This window comes from Lycium ferocissimum, chromosome 7, assembly GCF_029784015.1.
Source record: "Lycium ferocissimum isolate CSIRO_LF1 chromosome 7, AGI_CSIRO_Lferr_CH_V1, whole genome shotgun sequence".
Classification (NCBI taxonomy): domain Eukaryota; kingdom Viridiplantae; phylum Streptophyta; class Magnoliopsida; order Solanales; family Solanaceae; genus Lycium; species Lycium ferocissimum.
The window spans coordinates 61,514,813-61,524,277 of record NC_081348.1 but is presented as its reverse complement, the minus strand read 5'-3'; the positions used below and the strand labels follow the sequence as shown (position 1 = coordinate 61,524,277).

At 37.1% G+C, this 9,465-nt stretch overlaps 1 long non-coding RNA gene across 1 annotated transcript; it reads right to left on the bottom strand.

Moving 5' to 3' along the window:
- Positions 1-5,707: 5,707 nt before the first annotated feature.
- LOC132065816 (uncharacterized) lies at positions 5,708-8,228 on the bottom strand. Its single transcript, XR_009416799.1, has 2 exons — positions 7,143-8,228; positions 5,708-6,929 (listed from the first exon to the last, which is right to left on the bottom strand). It is a non-coding gene; the product is annotated as an uncharacterized LOC132065816 (long non-coding RNA).
- Positions 8,229-9,465: the final 1,237 nt, after the last annotated feature.

Below are 9,465 nucleotides of genomic sequence, written 5' to 3'. Positions count from 1 at the left end.
CAACCTTACGTCACTCCAATATAGTTATGGCTTTTGATTGGGCTCTCATGCATGCTTTATATATATGTATGTATTTTCTCACACCGCGCCTCGCTATAGTCGGCCGGGCATGGCACGTAGATGTGCACACCACTGCAGTGGGCATGTTATGATATTGCCCCGGACGCGGGCTAATGATGATAACACCGAGCCTTAATAGCCGGGCATGATACTATATATATGATAACACCGAGCCTTAATGGCTGGGCATGATACTATATATATGACACCAAGCCTTAATGGCCGGGCATAGTACTATATATATGTATAAGAATATTTTTTTTTTTAAAAGGCTAAGCATGCATGACACCACCTTATGAGGCATCCAGATGTACAGGTTATCTCTCATATTCCATGTTACCTTCCATATCTATATTATGTTGTTATTCATGCCTTACATACTCAGTACATTATTCGTATTGACGTCCCTTCTTGTGGACGCTGCGCTCATGCCCGCAGGTAGGCAGAGAGACAGGTCAGACCCGTAGGTGTTCTATCAGCGAATTCTCAGGAGCACTCCACATACTTCGGAGCCGCAGTCTATTTGGTATTGTCCTTATGATCATTTGTATTTTATGTAGAGGCTCGTAGACGTGTGTGTACAGTTAGATGTTTTATAGCTCCACCGGTTCATATTGTTGTATAAAATATGGGTGGCCTTGTCGGCCTTATTTTGAGCTATTAATACTTTACAGTTAGTCTTGCCGGCTTTATGATATACGTTATGTTGTGGCGACCTTGTCGGTTCGTGTATGAACATATGTGCCGAATGATCGAATATTCCTATGCTGGGCCTTTTCTGCGTGCAGGTGTTCTTTGAGTTATGGTTTATAATGTTCAAAGTAACGGATAAGTCAGGTGGTTCCCGGCTTACGGGTCGAAGCCCGTCATACTTCTGGTAGGGGTGTGACAGTGAAGCTTTGAAATAGGGCAAGAAAGTCATTGTATCGCTTCTCATTTTTTGCGCTATTTTCTTGAAACTGAACAGTTTGATCCTGAAGATTATCAATTTGCTTCTCATCTTTTGCACTATTTTCTTGAAACTGAACAATTTGAGCCCTAAAATTATCAATATGCTTCTCCTCTTTGCACTATTTTCTTGAAACTGAACAATTTGAGCCCGAAGATTATCAATTTCCTGACGGTACAGTGCATTTTCCTGACGTAGCAATATGGCTCCACCCTCGAAGAAACCAACTACCCTTTCCTCTTCCATTCCCAAACTAGCCATCCAACCCATCCCCACCCGTTCGAAACCTCTCAAATCCAAACCGCCAGTAAAACTCCGTCGGAAAACCTCTCCCACCGTTCAACGGAAGAAGCAGCCTAGGGTTTCGGTTGAGGGGAAAAATTCCCTAGATGTAGACACTAATTTGATTAGTGATAATGATTCTAAAATGATGAAACCTTGCAACCGATATCACTTGGTTCCGATGTCAAAAACATTGTCATTTGAGCATAGTGATAGTGTTAGTGAAAACGAGAACGACAAATTTGATGCCCTTATCAACTCTAAAAATGAGAAAAAGGAAGGTTAATCTCTTTGTTGAAACAAATTCGGTACCCTCCAAAAAGGACAAAAGAGTGCTTGTGCCAGCAACAAAAGACAAAGGCAAAAAGCCATGTTATGAAGGCAACAATAAGGAAACCCGGCAGCTCCAATGAAATGCCTTTCCTAGCGACAGGTTCTGAAAGGTAAGATACTTTGTTCTTAATCTGATCTTTCGATGATTGAATTGAGTTAAAAAGTGAGTGAGCAAGGTTTGGGAACTTGATTTGCTGATTTGAACGTTAAGTTCTCTCACAAAGTTGTAGTTGAATTCTTTGCACATTGCTATGTTTCTGCTGGTTATATGAAAAGTTGGGTGGGTGGACACGCAATTGAGTTCGATATGCAGATATTAGGCAGTTTGCTACAAATTCCTTGGGCTGCATTTTCTGATTGCCAAAAGAATCACTAGCCTACACTTCCTGGCCCCTAAACATCGTTGGACATATCCAGAAAGTTTTATGGTAATCCTGCCAGGTCCAAGGTTGCCAAAGTTCTTAAGAGACACATGACTACTTATCATAAGTTGCTCTTTTCCTTTGTCATACAGAATCTGGTGCCTCACCAAGAGCGTCGTGATGCACCTTCCTTTTTTGATCTCACTCTTATGGAGTTGCTGGATAGTGGCCTATCAATTAACCTTTCAGGTCCAATGATTTCATTCACTGAAGAAGTTGCTACGGATGTCAAGGACCATTTATTGCCTTATGGATTTCTTCTCACCAAAGTATTTGAGATACTTTCAATTCCTATTCCATCCTTCATCTCTTTTGCTCCTTATGATGGCTTTGATTATTATGAGACCAGAGGAAAAAATAGGACTGCTTCAGGAGAAGCCTCGCCTGCTGGGACAGAACACACTGCAGACTCTGTTCTTTCCAGTGTTCCACTGCAAGGTCTTAGGGTAACAATGTTGCATCTGATTTGATGTTTTCATCTGTGAGTGTTCCATTAGAGTTTTCAAGTTCAGTTTTATATTTTTGAAAATCTTTGCAATCAGATTTTAAACTTGAAAGAGTTTTAGCCAGTTCATTTCTTTCAACAGTCACAAGGTGAAATTCATCCATTAATGAAAGTAAAAGCTTCACTACTTTATTGTTATATAAGTTGTGAACCTGAGCCTTAAGTGGATCAAGAATTACCTCGGAGGATTCATCATCAAACGCGGAGTCTCTCCTAGCTATGAGAGCTTGTCACGCCCCGAGCCATGGTCTGAGCGTAACACGACCCTAGGTGCCTGACTGCATGTGACCGAGCGAACCACATGGTTGGTTGAATCAACAAGGGACATATACCGATGGGAAATATAACATATAAACATACTGAGCTGCTAAAACATCTAACTGAATAATCATAAATGCGAAATAAGTCTGAAGTGTAGAAATGTAGCCAACCTGGCAAACATAAAAGCCTGCTAAACATTGACTGACTGATGATCTAGTCTATGAAGCCTCTAAAAAATAACGAAGTACTGATTATTTACCGGGACAAGTCCCCTGACATACCTGACTATCTAATGTACTGAAGGTTGTAAATAAGATAATCTGGGACTCACCAAGCAGCTGATATGAGAATCCTAGCGACCAGATCAGTCGTCCTATAAATCAATACTTGCATCGTGAAATGCAGTCCCCGGGAAAAAAGGATGCAAGTACATTTGAATTGTACTTGTATGTAAAGCCAACTAAAAGAAACAAATAGCTGTGGGTGCTCGGGGAAGGGCAGCCTAAATTAATAAACATGAACATACTAAACCTGAAACTAAAACATATTGATACATGAACTGAACAAGAGAAGTACAGTCATAAGTACTCCATGTTCTGAATGGGAAATTACTTGTTTTAACTGAGTTATATTCTGTGACCTCAAGCCCAAAAGTAAGTGCACAAATCTATGTCCTCGGCTACAATTATCATCATCCCTAATCACCAATAAGATAAACAACATCCTTAATCAATAACCCAAATATATAATCGTTCATACTTTTTTATCAAACCCATCAACTCATATCTCATGAACTTATAGTCTATAATCACCAATACAAAGCTATAATCGATTAGAGGATGACGATATTACCTTTTTGACATTCAATTCTCTTCGATTCGGATTCTAGGGTTCTTTCGTCCAAACGAAGTCTCAATCGATTATCTATGGATTTGAAAGGTTTAATCATGTTAATTAATCAGGTATTAGGGAATTGAAATCAACTTAGAGTCATCTTTAAAACTTACCTTGAAGTGGGAGAGGAGAGAAAATTTGTAGTAGGGCTCGAAGAATTGAAGAATAGAATAAAAAATCAAGAAAACAACACACTTAAAAAGGTTACAGGGGTAACACACCATGGAGGACACGTTGCGGCCAAAGCAACGTGTGCGCCGTTTGCTCCGTGCACGTGTGTGTGCTTGCGCTCGCACATGCAATGACATTATTTCGCTGCCCAGATATGCACGACATGGCCCTAGGACGCCAGTCTGCTCGGTTGCAAGCCCGTGGACGAGTACCACTGACAACTCCTTAGTAAAACGTACATAAATATTTGTACATAGATTCGTTTGGGCTCCAACTTATATGGATGGAAGGGTATTTCAAAGGGCTACAACTTTCATGTTTTAAGTTTCTCAAATTCCTTATAGACTTTTCTGAATACTCACTTTATGCGAGTCCTGGTGCAAACACATTTGAAAACATGCTCCGTCGAGTAGCTTATGACTTTACTTTTCTCGAAGACTCTTCTTATACCTTTTATAGGTCTCAAAACACTTCCCATCTTGGTTCCATTATATCCTTATCTTACAGATCAACCTTAGCCTGAAGGCACGAGGTGTTACAGAGCTATCATTCCATCACCTTCACTTTCATCGCTTGATTCATTATCACAGGTTTCTCCCTAAGTTCCCATCATAGCCTTTTTAAAGGCCTCTGAAGCAATATTTTTTTGCTTCTTAAAATTTAAACGTTTCTTCTTTTGTTCTTCCTTCAACAAGGGACAATCTTTAATATGTGGTCAAGTTTTCCACACTTAAAACACCCATTGAACTGAGTCTTTTCAGTTGATTTTCCTTTGTTGCGAGTCTCTCTATTTTTTTTTTTTTCCAGAGTTTTCTTTCTTGAAGTGCTTTTTTAACCTGTGAACAAACATAGCCATTTCTACATCTTCGAGGTCAGAATTATTTTTATAGCTTTTAAGACTAAGCTACGCTCCATCTTGGGTTCCCATTTAATCTGATCAATTTTCTTGAGTTTGTATATTTGCAGGTTACTATCAAATCATCCATTTGCCTTGTGCTCAGCTGCCTAGCTTCCTTAATTGTTGTGACTTTGGGCTCTCATGAAGAAGGTAAAATCCTCAAGATTTTCTTGACATGGTCTTCAGTAGTAAACTCTTTTCCAAGAGATTTAAGTTCATTAGTAACATGAGTAAACCTGGTAAACATATCCTTGATTGATTCTTTTTCACCCATGGTAAATAATTCATACTTTCTTATCAACATATCAATTCTGAATTGTTTTACCTGAGACGTACCTTCATGAGCTAGTGCCAAAGAGTCTCAAATTTCTTTGGTGCTACTACATCCTAAAACTTTGTTGTACTCGTCAATTCCCAAACCAAAATATAGAATCTTGATAGCTTTTGCATTTTTTTCCATCATTCTAAAATCCATAGTATCAAATTCCTTTTCAGTCTTGGGAGCTTTTGCGCCATCAGTTTTGGTCTTGGTGGGAATTAATGGTCCTCTCATTGTGATTTGCCAAAGCTGATAGTCCTCAGCTTTCAAATAAATCTCCATACGACTTTTTTCATAGATTGTAGTGCTGGTCGTTGAATAAAGGAGGCCTAGCACTGGATTGTCCCTCTGGTAGTGCTATTTCAGAATTCATTTTTACGGATCTTTCGAAGGGGTTAACCTAGGCACGAGCAACCCGCTTTCATACCAATTAATAAACTTGACTCCTAAATAGACACAAGAGGGGGGGGGGGGGGGTGAATTGGGTCTACAATAATTTTCGTCTAACTTAAATTTTTACTGAATTTTTTTATTTTAAAGAACAGACATAGACACAGTTTCTTAAGTGTGTTCCTCCTTAGTTTTTCAAACTTAAAACAACAAAGAAAAGAAATATTGTGCAACAGATTTATACGTGAAAAACCATCCAGGCTCGACTGGATGTAAAAACCACGAGCTACACCCTGTAGGATTTCAACTAAACTTCACTAAAACACCAAGCCAAATTGGATTACCCCTCACAATCCAAAGGACCAACTCCTAATCCCTTTACAAGAATCCTAAATTGCTGCTACCTTTCAAGCTACCCTTAACTTGTAAACGAAAACAACAAACTTAGAAAGTGTTATAACCTTAACTAACGCTTCTAAGAAAGATGATAAAAGATTACAAATCAAACCTATTACATTCACTAGAGTTAACACAAAAGAGAATATGTTTCAACCTATGGAACATACTTTTAGACATACATAGACACTGACCCAATTCTATTTCGTATTTCAGGCTTCTTTGCTTGGAATTCAAATGGCTGCTGAAATATTTGTATCGGTGTGGACTCTTCAGAACGTTGATAGACCTTATTTATAGATTATACGCTTGTTCCATCTTGTTAGATTCCAACTTGAAGAGGGATAACAAGTAGAAGTTAAACCAAATTCCTTTCCTTATCTAATTCAGATCTTGTTGACTCCTTGTTCAATTCCAATTCCTTTTTGATAAATCCCAACAGATGAAAACTCAATAATAATATAGGATACTTACTCATAGTAATTTAGCAACAAATATATCCCGCCAAACAATCAATTATTGCTAAATTCCTTTTTTTGTATCCTTATTATTTCTTGACAAACTATGAATAAAACACAATCAGGACAAGCATATTTTATTTATCATCATCAATATCGTACTCAACAATCCTCAATGCTTCTTCTGCTAGAATGTACCTTTTTCATTCTCTGCAATCAACACAAGAAAATTTATAATTTACATTGCAACTACTATTTGAATAGCACATTGAACTAACATGATTGTGTTAAATTTAAGTGAGATAAGATTAAGTGCATTCTCCCAGTGATTCTTTGAAGAATGAAATCAAAAGAAAAGTCTGGTAAATGTGGGAAGGCCACTGAAAATTATCAACTACGATACTCTTCCTAAGTCAACTATGATATAGTAGAAATCAACTATTTTAGCTTGAATGTTTGGTGGAATTGGTTGACAGAAAAGAACATAAAGACAGACAAGACATACCAATGAATGGATAAAAAGTCTCTTAGAGTCTCCTATTACTCTTCCCAAGTGATTGTTGCTCCTCATTCACTCTTTGTTTGAACGTCCTGTTGTTTGTGGAAAAATACAGCTTAAAATGTTGGTCAAAGATTATGTAGTTTGAATCTCGAAAAGTTAAAAGTAACAAATATTTTGGGACGGAGGGAGTAATATTGACCATCAACGAGTATAGGGAGATGAGATTCATCCACCCTTAACCAAAAGTCTTAGACTGAGAATCCCGAGAATGAAAATTCATGTTATTTCTATATGGGTCATACGCCGAGCAAATCTGAATTAGATGGACTGCATCGGTGGAAAGTAGCAAGTAACCCATAAAATTCTCTTCGCGCTGGTCCTGAAAAATAAGTATTTTAATTAAGATCAAAATCTTCAATATTATGAACTGGGAATAAACTTCAGTCAAGCTACCAGAAAGTATAAAGGTATAACTACCGTCTACCGTAAGCTTTTGTCAATTTACTATGAAACACAATATTTGCATGCACTCACTCAAATAATCCCTGAAAAAGAAACAACACAATATTTGCATGCACTCACTCAAATAATCCCTGAAAAAAAGAAACTAAAATTTGCTCTGAAATTATTATTCACAGCCAGACTTCAGCAAGGGAAAAATAGAAAGCTCTTCAGCAAGTATCAGGAATTTTTGTGTTGAGATCTTAATTGCTCACTAGCCTTTCCTAAAAAAGTAATCTAAGTGCACCCACATTGCCCTGGATGTCAAGAAAATGAAGGATGGTGTTGTTGCTCCCAAACGCACACGCAAGTATACGTGGTCGTACAAGTAATATAGAATTAAAGTTCAGATATCGTACCCACAGGGACTTATGATTAACTATTTACTAAATTAAACTAATGCTAATTATCTAAACAAGAAATAAAATCCAAAAGTTATATTTATAAACTAAATAAAAATAAAAGAAAGCAAATAATGAACTTCAACCAAGAAAGAGAGGATTTTTATCGGAGAAGAGATAGATCTAGGGCTATGACCACTAACAATCTAGTTGAGTCTTCAAATCGTTCTACCTATGGGTTACTAGTTGACAAGTTGATGTTAACTTTATGAGTACCTTCCGAGTCGCTCACAAGCCTGTAGATGCTACTATAACACCTATATTATTCCTATGGTTGCCAGAGGTAACAAGAATGCATTTACTTTTCCGTATTCAACTAAACAAGGCTAAAGGGTATATTTCTATCCTCATTAGCGAAATGATTAATCGACCAACCTCTATTTATTCTTATTACGCATGCAAATTCCCTATCCGTAGTTCAATTCACACGCCACAGATAGTGTCTAACTATTTCATCAAATAGTCAAACAATTAAGACCAAGAATAAATAAATAACTCAAAGATGGAAAATCAATAGATATAAACAATAATCAAACGTCAACTTTCATGTTTGAGCCAAAACCCTAGAACTAAATAGTTTAGCTCCACATACACATGGAAGAGAAACAACAAATCATGCGAATAAAAATGTAAAAACGATTATTACAAAGAAGAGAAGATAAAACCCTGTAACTCCAGCCTCCACGGCAGCTCTAAGCTCTCTCTAGGTCCAAAATTCTGAACTTCGGGTTTCAAGCTATCTAAAGTTATGTAAAAATCTCACTACCAGAAAAACTCAAATTACATGGGGATTTTACCTAGGGATTTTTTTCACAGATATTTCTTGCGGATTTTCATAAAATTCCTAAACTCTATTATATTTACCTGCGGATGCGATTTGGGTAAATCCGTAAATTTGAAGCGCATTTAGTGCAAATTTTACATGGGGATTTACTTGAGGAAAATAATCCCCAAGTATCATTTTGTAGGTAATTCCGCGGGTAAAAGATCAAAACTATGAAAATTTTATTTCCTTTGTGAATTCGCAAGAAATTCCCCATGTAGCAATACTTGCGAATTTATTTAGGGATTATTTCTTGGGGATTTACCTGGGAATTCTATTATCCAGGAAATTACTTAGGGATTTTGTTACTATGATTTTAGCTGGGAACTTTTCCTTAGGGATTTATAAGGTGATTTTGTTACCTAGGGAATTACTTGGGAATTTTGTTGCTGCCGATTTACCTGGGTATTCTTTCTTGTGGATTTACCTGGGGATTTTCTTACCTACGGAATTTGTTGCAGCAATTTTAGCTGGGGATTTTTTCTTGTGGATTTATCTAGTGATTTTATTACCTAGGAATTACTCGGGATTTTGTTTTTGCGGATTTACCAAAGGATTATTTCTTGGGGATTTACTTGAGTATTTTATTAGCTAGAGAATTACTTGAGAATTTGATTGCTGCGATTTTAGTTGCAAATTATTTCTTGGATCTTTATCTGGGAATTTTATTACCTAGACTTTTTTTTTTTTTTTTGGCACCAACTTTAACTGGGATTATTTCTTGGGATTTATGTAGGAAGTTTACTGCCTAGAGAATCACACGGGGCTTTTATTGCTACAATTAAGTCGGGATTATTTCCTTGGGGTTTATATAGAGTTTTATTACCTAGGGAATTAATTGGAGATTTATTCGTGACTTTCAATGGTTTATTGAGGAGCTACCAAGAGTTCTTTTACTAA